Source organism: Miscanthus floridulus, chromosome 16 (assembly GCF_019320115.1).
Source record: "Miscanthus floridulus cultivar M001 chromosome 16, ASM1932011v1, whole genome shotgun sequence".
Lineage (NCBI taxonomy): Eukaryota > Viridiplantae > Streptophyta > Magnoliopsida > Poales > Poaceae > Miscanthus > Miscanthus floridulus.
This window is the reverse complement of record NC_089595.1, coordinates 28,296,657-28,311,894: the sequence shown is the minus strand read 5'-3', so window position 1 is coordinate 28,311,894 and position 15,238 is coordinate 28,296,657. Positions and strand designations below refer to the sequence as shown.

The window sequence follows — 15,238 nt, the reverse complement described above, 5'->3', positions numbered from 1 at the left end:
GCGAAAACCCACGGAAAAATTCGAATACCGTCAGAAAAATATTTTTCTGACGGTGTACCCTCAGAAAAATACCCACAGAAATATAATGACAGAAAAATCCAATTTTTCTGTGGGTTCACCGTCAGAAACAATTTTTCTGTGGGTCTCGCACGCACAGAAAAATTGTGTTCGCCCAGATTAAAACTAATTTTTCTGTGTGTTAATCCACACAGAAAAAAGAAATAAACGCACAGAAAAACTCATGTTTTTTTCTGTCGGTCTAGGTGAACTCACAGAAAAATTCATTTCGCCCAGATTAAAAAAATATATAATAGATAGCATACATATAAAGATCCAAATGTTCAACACATTCATTAATGACATCCGGGCTACATAGAGATGATGTTCAAATGATCCGGCATCAATACATTCAAAAGAATTACCATCTCATCTCAAAGTTCAAGTCTCAGTCAAGATGAGTAAAGTACCAGCATGCATCATTGAGTCATATTATACCTAAAACTAAAGCTAACAGATTAGAGCCTATAAGGGCCTCGAGGTACTTCTGCTTGCGGATGTCAAAGAAGATTTTCATGGAGTAGCGGTTGTCCTCCAGCATGGTGAAGCCGCTGAGGTACCTCTCCACCTCGTCCCACTCGCCGCCCTGCACGAGGTCCTCGAAGTGCTTCATGTTGAAGTAGAAGCCTGACTCCTGCTCCAGCCTGCACGGACAACCGCAAAAAGCATCAGAAATCCCAGCTCACCCAGCAAAGAAAGGCTCCAAAAACCCCATTCATGATCATGGCGAGTACTCACTTGTGCACCGTCTCCTTGAACTTCTCCTCATCGAGGAACTGCAGGATGAGGAAAACCAGCTCCCTGCTAAGAGACGACATGGCTCCCCTGATCACAGTCGAAGCCTCCAGCTCTCAAAAACCCGCCTAAACCTCGAGCTGCCACCCATGCAGACATTGAAGGTTGCTACTGCTACCTCACTTATAGTGCCACAATACTTTTCTAAAAGTACCACAAACTAATAAACTAGTGAATTCTACATTTTCACAACCACAATTGAACATAGTTTTGCAATTCAGTTAGCCAAATCAACATGGATCATGATTCCTGGCTGACCAAACCATGCTTTAAAATGTCCCATGGGGAGAAGAAGTCCAGCACTCCTGAGGCATCAAATAAAAATGACCCATGGGGCAAATCAGAAAATACATTTGACAAAAGAAAAGGAAATAGAGGTGATAGTGCCTGGGAGAAGAAGTCTGATGATGGCCATGGCAATTGGGAGCATCCCAGCAACTGGAAATGCCAGGGGCAAAAAGAAGGCAGATGGTAACTGGAAATGCTGGAGATGGAATTGGAAGACCAAATGCCAAGTCTAATGCAGGATCTAGTTGGGGTGAGAAAGATAAGATGGAGTCTGATGAGCATCTGAAAGTCCCAAAAGAATCAGACACATGGAATACAGGGAAATCAAATGAAAGTCCATGGGATAACACTGATGCACTACAGGATTCCTGGGTTAACAGTATTTCACCTGGAGCAAAAGAACAAGAGCAAAAGAACTCGAGAAATGGCTCAGATTTACCCATTATCAACATGACAATTGCAACTTAATTTCACCTGGAGCTTAATTTAATTCTCTCTCTCTAATGGGAATTGAACTGGCTACAGAACTGGTTGCTTGTACTGGTACAAGCCATCCTAGTTAAGCAGCAAACAGAACAAAATATCCCAAGTACCAGCTCATAAGGTGCTAAAGTGCAGAAGTTCTCTAATGGAAACTTGATTCATCATAGCCACTCAAGAGTAGTACAAAACAAAAAAAGTCACAAGGTACGCGAATGGTGGAGGCAGGCAAGCGCTGCTCCAACATGCAGGGGTGTGACCTCAAGGACGCATCCCTCCCAGACCCTATGGCCTGAACCCAACATCCATGCGCTGGAAAAATAGCAAAGTGCAGATAAATAATTATCAGCATCATGGCAGCACTTCTTGTTTCACTCCTCTCATGAAAAATAGTAGTCAGTACCACTCAAAACTAAATACACAGTAGTACATTCAGAAGAGTTATCTTAATTTCTAAAATATGAGGTTCGGACCAGCTCGCCTCACCTATGCTAAAACATATATAACAAACGCCAGCCCAGTCATAGAAAATACACCACAGATAAGCAAGTGAATGAATCAAGTAACAGAAGAGTAAACAGCATGGAGTCTAGCAGTATTGAGATAAGGCACATTCTGGAGGGAACTGAGCATGAAAATTTGCACAAAAATAGAGAGAACTTACCGTCTGTGCTGGAATGCTATGGAACATACCTTATTCTGATAAGCTAGCAACCTAATCAAGTTGGCTGCAACTTTAACAGTAGCTGGTTGTCCAAGCTGGATTCTGCACAGAAGGGTAACTTTAGCATCATCTATCTTGCATGTCAAATATCTCAAGTAATTGTATACCATCATATTTATCAAAGTTAATCTTACATGTCACTTTCATCTTCCTTAAGCATAACAGGGTATGTCAGTTTTTTTTATCAACAATGGCATACAAAAAAATAAGGACTAACATCAAGGCAGGTGCTCTAGTAAAAAAATGTATTAGTCAAATACTGAAAATAGGATACTACAGATTTTTCAACATGTATTGCTCTGGTTATACAATTCATAGATGGCACACAGGCAATTCATACTGCTTATACTGCAGTTACATTGGCCTAGGTTGAAAAAACTAAAATTGGACAAAAAGAGTGTGCCAATAGGTGCTTAGTATCTATTGCCAGTTTCACAAGCAAGAATTTGCATAAATCTAGCAATGATGAACTTAAACTTTAATATTGATTTGGAGATGTGTGCATTATGCTTCTTTTACATTAGCTAACATTCCCAACAAACCCTAAGGAATCAGAAACAATCATAAATATGATGGCTGGCGATATAATCGCAGCTCAGCATTTCATAGAAAATTTAGAAATTACTTCACAAATCATAATACGAAGTTTAAATCATTTGATGCACCTATTATACCTACAAAAATGACAGCATTTCTTTATATAGGGAAAGGTCTTAATATTGGCACAAAAATATCTTTGTTGCTTAATAATGCATAATAGAAACACAAGTACTGAGAGCTATGTTGTCTTACAAACATTTTGGTGGACTGTGGGCTTCCTTTTAGACAACTTACATGCGTCATATTGTTTCCAAAATTTCACAGAAGAAATACCACAAGACAGTGACCATCTCCAGAAATTTACCCATTATCAAGAGCAAAAGAACTCGAGAAATGGCTCAGATTTACCCATTATCAGTATGACAACTGCAACTTAATTTCACCTGGAGCTTAATTTAATTCTCCCTCTCTAATGGGAATTGAACTGGCCACAGAACTGGTTGCTTGTACTGGTACAAGCCATCCTAGTTAAGTAGCAAACAGAACAAAATATCCCAAGTATGAGCTCATAAGGTGCTAAAGTGCAGAAGTTCTCTAATGGAAACTTGATTCATCACAGCCACTCAAGAGTAGTACAAAACAAAAAAAAGTCACAAGGCATAGTTAGGGAAGGGGAGAGCAGCACGGCACGAGACTGGGGTTTCATAGCATCTCCAAGCTGCAGGATGCACCCCCAAAATATTTTTGAATGTGTCACCTCAGTTTTCCCATCTGAAACAATGTAACAAAAAAGCCTGAGAGAAGGAACTCACTTGGAACAAAGAGACAATGTAACACAAAGAAGCGTAGTATACATGGTTGTCTGCAGCCCTGCCATTGGAGAAATGATGTCATTAGTACAGGGGAAAGAAGCAACAGAAAGGTTCTTATCCGACAATAATGCTGCTCTGAAAATATTTCCAGAACTGAATTTTTTTGGATCCGATTACTTATCATTACTAAACTATTTTAAAAAAAACTATCCTCATAGAAGGGCCTTTCAGCAATGCATGCTGCCCAGTAAAAAAATATTATAGTAGAAGCAGCCAAGCAGGCATGCATACTCGGGGAAGGAAAAAAACAACAGCAAAAAAGCCATCAATCCCAAGCATGCTCATATTAATCCTAACAATTGAATACTGATTATTGTGGTACTCTAGCACCTCCTACTAATCCGAACAATTCGGTTGCTGAAAGATGACAACTACTAATTGTTGTGCAATAACTTAAGAACAAATAACCAGCAAGATTATGCAACTGTATTTTCAATTCTACTACGAACCACATATCAATCTCACTAGATCTCTTTTTAATTTAATACTAACACAACACATGACATAGAAATATTAACTTTTTACTAAATATACAAATGTTACTACTGCTAGTCATCATATAAATTCACAGGTCTTATCCTTACTGGCACTTAAAGGCACTGGAATCACCAACCCATAAACTGAAATAAGTACAAACTATGCAACGTAAATATGTGTAACAAGATGAAAATATGTGTAACATAATTTTAAACAGATGCAACTATGCAAGCAAAAGCCTAGCAGCTAACAAGGCATACCTAGCACATTTTTTGCCAATGTAAATATGATAGTTTTCCATGAATTGTTACCCGCAGGCTAGGGTTTCGTGGAGCACAAGAACCGACGCGGACCGGCGGGAGGAGGCAGCACCGGTGAGTAGGCACGGCGCCGGCCACCGGCGGAGCCCAGCCGCGCTGCGCTCTCAGCCAGGGGGCTGCAACTCGCCCCTGGCCCGCGCAGCCGTCCCCTCCGCCGCCTGGGGTGCGCCGCCACCGGGCCCCCGCCGCCAGATCTCGCCGGTCGGGAGCGGGAGGGGAGGGGCCACGCCGGGGAAGAAGGTAGGGGAGGGGGGAGAGGGAGGGGGCGGCACCGGCCGCCGGATCTCGCCGGTGGGGAGCGGGAGGGGAGGGGCCGTGCCGGGGAAGAAGGTAGGGGAGGGGGGAGAGAGGGAGGGGGCGGCACCGGCCGCCGGATCTCGCCGGTGGGGAGCAGGAGGGGAGGGGCCGCGCCGGGGAAGAAGGTAGGGGAGGGGGGAGAGGGAGGGGCGGCACCGGTCGCCGGATCTCGCCGGTGGGGAGCGGGAGGAGAGGGGCCGCGCCAGGGAAGAAGGTAGGGGAGGGGGGGAGAGGGAAGGGGCGGCACCGGCCGCGCCGAGGAAGAAGGGGAGGGAGGGAAGGGGCGGGATCGAGCGGAGGATGGGCGGGTGCGGGTGCGGGAGGAGGGGAGGGGAGTGTGGGGGGGCTGGGGAGGGGAGGGGAGGGTGCGGCGGGGAAGAAGAAGGGGAGTGGGGAGAACGTGCGTGCGCGAGGAGCCGAGCGGACGAGTCCGCGGCGGGTTAGGGTTAGGACTTCTGGGTTATTTTTCCGTGCGTGGGTTTGTTTTTCTGTGCGTTTTAAAATAACCGACAGAATAATAGCATTTTTTCTGTGCGTGCATTTTATTTTTTCTGTGCGTTTTTAAAAAACCGACAGAATAAATTTTATTTTTCTGTGAGTTCTGATTTTTTCCGTGTGTGTATTGTCACGCACAGAAAAATTATGCAATTATTCTGTGGGTTTTCGTATTTTTCTGTCGGGATATTTTGAAACCCACAGAAAAATCATACTTTTTCTGTGCGTGTCGAAAAAAACGCACAGAAAAATTCTTCACCCACAGAACAATTCGATTTTCCAGTAGTGTATGAGGCATCCGGAACATTCTTCGAAGTGCAGCATTGAGAAGAATCAGCAACAAGCTATTCGAATTTAGGCGCAGTCAGTCAACCATTAATGGATTCATCTAGATAGACGATAAAGGCAGTTCATGCTTGCCATGGACACTTGGAGATCCATAGATTATTATCCTCTTGGTCACACATATATGTTGACTGTGGAGGTTAACTGTCCGTGCAGTGATGAAAAGTGATCCAGCAGTGCACTCAAACCAACAATAAAAGGGGCATCACTTCAATATATCGCCTTTTATTTTCTTGTCTCATTGTAATAACATCCAGCGTGATATATAAACCAGTAGCCTTCCTGTTCATGTGGCATCCTGTGTCCAGTGTAGCTAGCGAGTCTCAGGTGCAGCTATTGAGTACACTAATCACGCAACCACATATCATCATTTTTTTAAATACCACTTCTCGTGGATGAAAGAAGAATGACATGGAGCCCAGCTACATATGTTCTGAGAATATCTACTTAATACTAGCTGGCTCGATATTGGAAACATATACAAGAAAATATGTGGACATTGCGAGTGATATGGGGAGGCAGGCTGCCGCGTCTCGGGTACAAATTTGTCAGTGTCAAGGATGCACCACAGGGAAGAAGGCCGCAGAGGCAAGTGTGGCAGCCAGTGGCACGCAGGCAGGCTGAGGAGCGGACATAGGAGGCAAGTGCGGCAGCCAGTGGCATGCAGAGGCAAGTCCAATTGGAAAGTGCTCTCGGAGAAAGAACTAGAATGAGAATCAAGTAATCTAGCCACCAAAACAACGGTAATTAAGCAACAAAATCAAAGAAGTCGATGTTTGTTACTAATCTTAAAGCAAAAAGATCAAGCCCATTCTTCAAATGGAAGAGCTAGCTTCAGGATGAAGAGCAGTCGCAGCAATGGAGGTAGGGGGCAAACGCGCGGCTCTATGCTCAGGATGAAAGAGAGGAGGGAGGAGAGGACGACAGCAGCTTTTTGTACTGTCAAATTATCACCGTCGGTTCTTGGCTTGAACCGACAGTGATATCTCCATATCACTGTCGGTTCTTGGCTAGAACCGGCAGTGATAGAACCGGCAGTGATATGTGAACATCCACTTACTACCGGTTCTAACCGAAATCCGGCAGTAATGATGCCGACAATGATATTCAATTCTGTAGTAGTGTGTGGGTGTGGCGGCGTCGATCCGTTGCTGTGGTGCCCCGTGCCGCCCTGTGCCGAGAAAGTTTGTTGTATTTTAGGTCCACAATGGATTGTGCAGAGACCCGAACAGGTCCACATTGGACGGTCTATAGAGCAAACTGGGCTGATTGAACAGTTTGTGGGTTAACGGGTGACATGGATATCATACCCACCCAGGTTTCTCCAGCAGTTTCTGTTAAGAAGACTTGAAAACAGCCTCCGTAGATCCAGGCAACCTGATTTTTGCGGATTGTATTTTCCAAATGCAGCTTGAGACTGAATTGCAACCGTCACTCTGCTGCAGAAAGGGCCATGAACTGATAAGTGTCTCATGTTGTGCATACCTGAATTCAATAGTGAACGGACGAGGAAATAAAGAAAATTATACTCCTCTGTTGAATCTTGTTTTTTTTCAAATTATCAGACTGGATTACATCACCCAGACTGACTATAGGGGAGCCAAACTGCATTGTATAAAACTTTCAGTTTGAATATATCATATACTCCCTCCGTCCCAGATTATAAGTCATTCTAATTTTCTTGGAGAGTTAAAGCATCTCAAATTTGACTAAATTTATTTGATAAAATAATAACATTTATGATATCAAATACGTATCATTAGATTCTTCATTAATTATATTTTCATAGTATACCTATTTGATGTCATAAGTTTTTATAACTTTATTTATAATTTTGGTCAACTTGAGCTGTTTATAGTAGCGCCAGAGTCACCTCGCTCCTGTTCATTTTCTCTTAGCACTAGCCAGTTATGAAACGGCACCTTTGACAGTATTTATAGTAGTGCCAGAGTCACCTCGCTGTATTTCTAGCCATAGATATAAGTTCAGTTGAGTCATCTTGTGTTGACGCATGTGCTTGTAGAGTCGTACTTGAATCATGAAAGTACATACAGGAGCTTCCGATCCAGTAGATGTGGTGGCACTAGCTAGCATATAACCTCAAACTAACCCCTGTGGAAGTCATCACAAAGGCAGAGCAACAGCACCCAATGATGAACTACTGGTATTAGTTTGGAGTCGACCAAAGCATGCATAACACAAAGGAATCGTTGGGGGATAGGAAGTATCCAGAAACTCCTCTATACAGTCGTGGCAAAAGCGTTCATTGTTCATCCTTCTCTGAAGCATGGGTGTTGACTTCTACCTGAACCGTCAAGCAGTAGGAGCTGGCCTACCACCCTTCTTCAGTGAAGGAGCCATATGCCAGTGCCTGTTTGGAGTGAAAAAGCAATGGAAGCAAGAATGCAAAAAGAAATCAGAAAGCAAGTGCAGATAGCAATGAGTGTCCAGAGGCAGGCATCAGAGCCAGTAATAAATGTTAATATTAGCCCCCCTGGTCAGTTGAAAAGTAGTTGCGCTTCCACTGAGCTGCCAAAGCAAGATGACGCAGCGCTGCGCTTCCCCGTGGATGATGTCACTACTCCAATGACATCAATTGAGCTATATGTTCCAAGGGGGAATGACACAATCAAGGTCGTTGTCGGTGTTTTTACTCCTCCAGACCCTACCAAGACACCAAGAATCCATAGGGTACCAATACAACCTGGATATGCTAGGGTCGCAGTGGATAAAGTGAGCAAAGGTTATGAGGATCTAGCTCTTGACATTCCTGGAGGTGATAGCGAGAAGACTCTAGGAGAAGCAGAGAAGGCATATATACTATGGCGCAAGCGCTACATCATTATCCCTGGGGCGTCTGCTCCACCGCCAGCAGACATTAGGTGCGAACAAAAGTTAACAAAATAATTTTTTGATAATTTTCTATGGGCATGACTAATAATAAGCATTTACTTATATCTCATTATTGTTTGTACTCACAAAGCAGGGCCTCCGCCAACCAAAGTCCAGCTGTTGCTTCTCCCGACCATCATAGTGCTCAGGGCAATGATGACGCCTTCGAAGGCACTGTTGCATCCTCACCATCTCTAACTCCTCCGCCGCCTCCAAGGAAGTCCACAACTCCTCCGCTGAGGTCTCCAACGCCTCCACCGCCTCCAAAGTCTGCACTGCCTCCAAGGCGGTCTCCAACTCCTCCCCCGCCTCCAAGGAAGCCAGCCCCTAAGAGGTCCACCCCGCAAACGAAGCCGTTGCCCTGCCCGCCAGCAAAGAAGCAGAAAGCAAATACTCATCCAGTTATTCCCCAAAAACTATCTTATGAGAAAAGTGAACAGAAATTAAAGGATGCAATACAAAAAGAAGTGACAGATTTCTTTGAAGGTGCAAAACAGGCACGACAAGCGAGGGAGAACCCAGAGCCATCATACTTCTTCCTACCTCCAGATCAGCTAAGAAAGAAGTTGGAACAAAAAAATGGGATTCTCTTAAGAGCGCCGCGAAACAACCGATATCGGACTATGACCGCTCTCTCACCAAGTCATATGAGGCGGCGCAAAAAAAAGAAGAGAGTAGGGAAAGGTGTTGCACAACTCGGACAACAAACGCAACAATCAATCCCCCCCTTATCGTTCCTAACGAATATGGTTCAAACTTAAACTTAGTGGCGGAGGTAGGCGGCTATGAGTCGTTTCTTCAGTTTTATGAGGAAACAGGTTTGAACCTTGCCGAAGTGCTCGCTGAAGGACCATCTGCTCCGGAAGCGGATCCTTACAAGAAATTTGTACCAGGCCAGAGTCTATACAACCCAAAGAAATTAGGTGAACTGGGTACGCAAATGTACCTGCTAAACGGGTGGTACATGTCGGCGTCTGATGCGGAACAAATCTATCTTTCTGTCAGAATTAGAAACCACCATTACTTCCGTGACAATGACATTATCTATCTCAAGCTTTCAGAATTACACCAACTATGCCACCTGGACTCTCTCGACAAAAGTCTCATTAGCTGCTATTGTCTGTAAGTGTGATTATTTTCTACTATATTCACAATTTCTTTATTATATATTCACAATTTTCATGTATGCAGATATGAGATGACAGAACTTAGAAAGAGAAAGGATAATGATGTTGGGTTCGTTGATCCGTATGTCGTATACAAACACTCTAACCCCCCGAAGGATTATAAGCTTCAACCTAAGAGAAATCTCATAAATTTCTTAGTGAACCAACACGACAAGAAGGAGATACTCTTCCCCTACAACTTCAAGTGAGTGTTATTATAAGTAATTAATGTCGATCATATATATGGGACATCAATATTTTCTTACTAGCTAGTTACCTCTCTCTCTCTCACACACACACACACACACACACATATATATATATATATATATATATATATATATATATATATATATATATATATATATATATATATATATAAATGTTTATGCAGCAATCACTGGATATTGATGGTCATCGATATAACCAATAGTAGATTGAAAATCTTAGACTCGTCGAGAAAACCACAAACGGAGTATCAAGACATGATAGATATTATACAAGGGTAATTAATTTAGTTTCTCTATAACAACATATATATATATATATATATATATATATATATATATATATATATATATATAATGGCACCGATCTCTCAACAATTATTAAAGGTTAAATTATTTTTTTATTTTATTGGGAGCAGGGTTTGGAAAAGGTTCATTGAGGAACAAAAAATGAAACATTGCAAAGCGCCACTGGTGTAATCGCACACAAAGTATGTACTATAACTACACATTTATATTCAATTAACACCATATGATGATTTGAATTCACCCTAATTGATTTTTTTGTCGTAAAAGTGGATTCTAAGGCAGGAGCAGGGTAACAACTACTGCGGATACTATGTTTGCGAGTTCATCATGGCGTACTCAAAGGGAACTCCTAAAGAGCAACTCAAAGTATGTATATAAATACTTTTTCCTTTATATTATTTCGATCGTATATTTACAATTTCTTTATTGCTCTCATTTGTATAAGTAATTACATGAGCAATAATACACATACATATATATATATTAATACTTTTTCCTTTAACTTTTATTGAAGACTGAATGGTTGAGGAAAAGAGTCATACGACTTGACCAACTTAAAGCAATTCGAGAGACTATAGCAGGATTTCTAAATGACCAGATCATCAACCCCAACGGCGAGTTCTACAATGACCCGAACGAAACGTGGATGCCAAATCTAAAGGAGTGAATTGCTAAGGACATAAACAATTTATATATCAAACCTTTGTAATGTATGTATGTATGTATATATATATATATATGCACATATTATATGTACATAAAATAACGTGTGTGTGTATATGATCATCATATATATTTGCATGTACGCGTATATTCGTTTGTTATTTATGTACAAAGTTCGAACGAAAACTTACGCGTGCGAAGTACACATATATATTACTATTAGCAGCGTATTCGAAAATGTATTTTAATATCAAAACTAATCATTAAATGAAAAAAGAAACAAAAAATAGAAACCAGAAAAAGGGGAAAAAAAAAAGAGGGACATTTAGTCCCGGTTGGTGTTTACAACCGGGACTAAAGGTCCTGCCCCGTGGCGGTCCCTGGCTAGGCCTGGAGGCCCCTTTACTCCCGGTTAGTATTTTCAACTGGGACTAAAGGTCCCCTTTAGTCCTGGGCGTCAAGCCGGGACTAAAAGAGAGTACCTTTAGTCCTGGATTGGTGCTCCCGGTTGGGGAACCGGGACTAAAGGGGTTTCCCAACCGGGAGCAAAAAGCCTTGCTGAACTAGTGGAACCAATACATACACAATATGATCAGAGACAAAGATAAAGCCAGTGCAAGAAATAATATAGCATCGACGCTGTGGATGGTGTTGATTTATTTTACAGATAGATACATATTGCAGCAGTGTTAAAAAAGGAATTATTTGCACCTGCTGTATTTGTGAAGATACAAGGAACATTGGGTTCAGAAGAACCATCAGGAGATGGGATTCGGGTGTACCGCAATACCTGGAAGATGGGGGGCTTCAGTGGGAGATAGCACACGACGCAGTCGAGGGCGTCAGGGTCTTCCACCATCACATCCACCAACGACGCGGCAGCGCTCTGTGGGTGAGCGCGCGACTCTGACGCCGGCGCTGTTGTAGGAGTAGAGGATCCTCCGCCGCCGCCGGCGTTGACACCGAGGGATCTTGCTCGCTTTTGCTTTAGTTCGCCTCCCCCTCCCCTTCCTGCTCGCTTCGCCGCAGGATCCTTTGATCCCGAGTCATGCAAAGCCGCCATGGGTGGCCCTCTCTTTCTCGCTCTCTCTCTCTCTCTGTCTCCGCTTCTATCTCAGTCTCCACTCTTCTCCAGTTTGGACTTGGGACACAGGAGTAGTACGCGGGGGAACTGATGAGTGTTGGCCGTGGGCGTAGGCTTTCCAAGGTGGAGAATTGAAGGAATTGGAGCGGCCGCGTCTGACGCGGGGGGCACAAAGAGTTAGAGACAGGGAGACAGAGAAAGAGAGAGATCTAGAGGGGAACAGATCTTACCCAGAATCCGGAGCACCAAAGTTGCCCGCGTCCGGCGATGTCGACGACGGTGACGACTGGCGACACGGAGATGATGAGGTGGACAATAAGGAGAGGACGAGGCTACATCGCCGATGCGAGATCAAGATGAGGGGAATCTTGACCGTTCCATGTGCTAGCGGTGGCTCAAGAGGCCACCAAGGGCGAGAAGAAGAGAGGAGGCCGGAGTCAAGAGAGGAGAGGAGAGTCACCGTCGTAGAGAGGAGAGAGCCAAAGAGGAGAGCGAAAGCGGCGGTGAGGAATGAATTAGGGTTCCACCGGATGAGGGAATACAGCGACAAGGCCGTATATATGCACCTCTGATCCAACGGGCAGATCAACGGTCGAAAGGAGCGGGGATAGGGGCATCAACGATCGGGAGCGGGGGGAGCCATGCCGGCCCTTTTATCCGTGTCATGCCTAGCCCGCACTACGGGCCGACATGGAGACCTAGGAACGGCACTACGACTGGGTCATGCCAGGCACAGGTACGATGGGAGCGGGGCTGGGCTGTGCCTGGGCCATGCTTTTTAGAGTCGTGTCGGTGCCGGACCAGCGTGACAATGCCGGCTAATTAAGTATACTCTGACTTTGCATGTGAGGGGCGGACGGAGTGTTGAGAGGTGACACCGTGACAGGTGAGGCGAGAGCGTGCGCGCAGAGCCCGGGGACGCCATGGTTGGCCTGGGACGTGTATATTGCCATTCAGAAATTATTTTATTGAAAATGTAATTTTTTAATATAAGATGGACCAAATTAAATATTCAGGAACCATCTCTTTTCATTTATGGTAAATATATAGATTATAGTTGGCAAATTTATCACAACCAAACAGAGATTATAAAGTATTAAAATGGGTTTTATGTTCGGAAAAAACGAAGAGAGTAAAATGATTAATTTTCATTAGTATACACACTAAATTTATCCACAATACTTCTAATACTTATCGAGTGTCTAATCATTTAGCTCAATGTGCATCAGGTTATCGAGTGTTTCAAGAGGTCTTAAGTAGTGAGACCTCAAATAATGATTGGAGAGTTGAAATAGCTGATTACCTTAAGAATTCATCACAGAAGGTTACTAGGAGACTAAGGTATAAATCGACTAAGTATGTTTTGCCTCGATGATCAGCTATATTTCAAGACAGTCGATGGGGTGTTGCTTAAATGCTTAAATAAATAAGAAGCTAAGGTGTTGATGGGTGAAGTACATGAAGGGATATGTGGAGCTCATTAGTCGGCTTATAAGATGAAATGGATTATTCGCAGGACTGGATATTTTTGGCCAACAATACTAGAAGATTGTTTTGAATATTATATGGGTGTCAGAATTGTCAATGTTTTGATAATATTCAGAAATCACCCACATCAACTATGAATCCAATAATCAAACCATGGCCGTTTCGAGGTTGGAGAATTGATTTAATTGGCCAAATTTTTCTGTCTTTAAGCAAAGGACATAAGTTTATATTGGTAGCAACAGATTATTTCACTAAGTGGGTTGAGGCAATTCCTTTGAAGACGATAACCTCAAAGAACATGATTGGTTTTGTCAAGGAGAATATTGTGTATCATTTTGGGATTCCTCAAACTATTACTACTGATCAGGGGACAATGTTCACATTAGAAGAGTTCGGAGACTTTGTTGCCAGTATGAGAACTAAGTTGTTAAATTCTTCTCCTTACTATGCTCAGGCTAATGGCCAGGCAGAGATGTCCAATCATATTATGATTAAGCTGATCAAGAAAAAGATTGAAGAGCAGCTAAGGAAGTGATATTCAACGCTTAATGAGGCACTATGGGCATATAGGATGGCCTATCATGGATCTATTAAAACGTCACCTTATGAACTTGTGTATGGTCATAATGCAGTCCTTCCTTGGGAGATTAAAACTGGATCGAGGCGTGTCACATTGCAAAATGATTTGTCAGCCGAAGTCTTCAAGAATCTTATGATAGATGACTTAGAGGACTTGAGTTACCATCGACTGCGTGCTCTTGAGAATATCGAAGCCAATAAACTGAGGATTGCGAAGTATTACAATAAAAGGTCAAGAGCAAACAATTTTCTGAAGGAGACTTAGTTTGGAAAGCGGAATTGCCTGTCGGGTCAAACGACAGCAAGTTCGGCAAACGGTCACCTAATTGGAAAGGACCTTATCGGATTAAATGTTGTGCGCCTAGCAATGCTTATATTTTGAAAACACTAGGAGGAGAAGAAGAGTTTGACAGAGCAATCAATGGAAAATATCTAAAGAAATATTATAATAGTGTTTGGATTAATACTTGATAGCCGATTTGTTTAGTCATTGGCTCTAATAGCTGATACCAGAAGAGTATCGCCTCTAGTTCAAAAATAAACTCGAAGGGGTAAAAGCTGGTACGATATGTATCGCCTATAGAGCAAAAACAAATACAGACAAATTGGTGCATGGAACATGAGTATAGGGCAAAAGAGAAACCACTTAAAACGAAGAGATTGTTTGCTAGCTTCTCCTATTACAAGCTAAAGGCCATAAAACACTTTGTTTAGTATGTCTTCAGCCTGGGAAGCAAGGGCTACAGAGTTGGTGGCGTTGAAGAAATCCTTGACCAGGCACTCATGATCCTCAGGGTGTTCGGTGGCTGGAAAACCATGGGGAAGTCGAAGCTCGTGGCCAGAGTGAGCTTGCACAACAGCCAATGCCATGGTAGCACCATGACGAACACCGTGAAGCGCAACCTCTCTGACGTGGTTTGGGACGTCATACAAGCGAACCACCGACACAGCACCCCTGGCGTTGATGAATCCTGTCACGTACTCTGTAGCTGATCGAAGGCTTTCCAACTAGGCCGATAGATCTTGAAAGATTTGAGGAAGGGATAATCAAGATCTTGAAGACAAAACTAAGAAGAAACAGAAAATTGTGGTAGGCATCTCACCCATGATTCTGGCCTTGGCCTCGGCCAACCTCTCCCC

General features: G+C 43.2%; 1 pseudogene; it reads right to left on the bottom strand.

The window, feature by feature from the left end:
* Window positions 1-12,010, bottom strand: part of LOC136512191 (E3 ubiquitin-protein ligase SINA-like 7) — a 42,552-nt pseudogene extending 30,542 nt beyond the window's left edge.
* Between the last annotated feature and the right edge of the window lie 3,228 nt (window positions 12,011-15,238).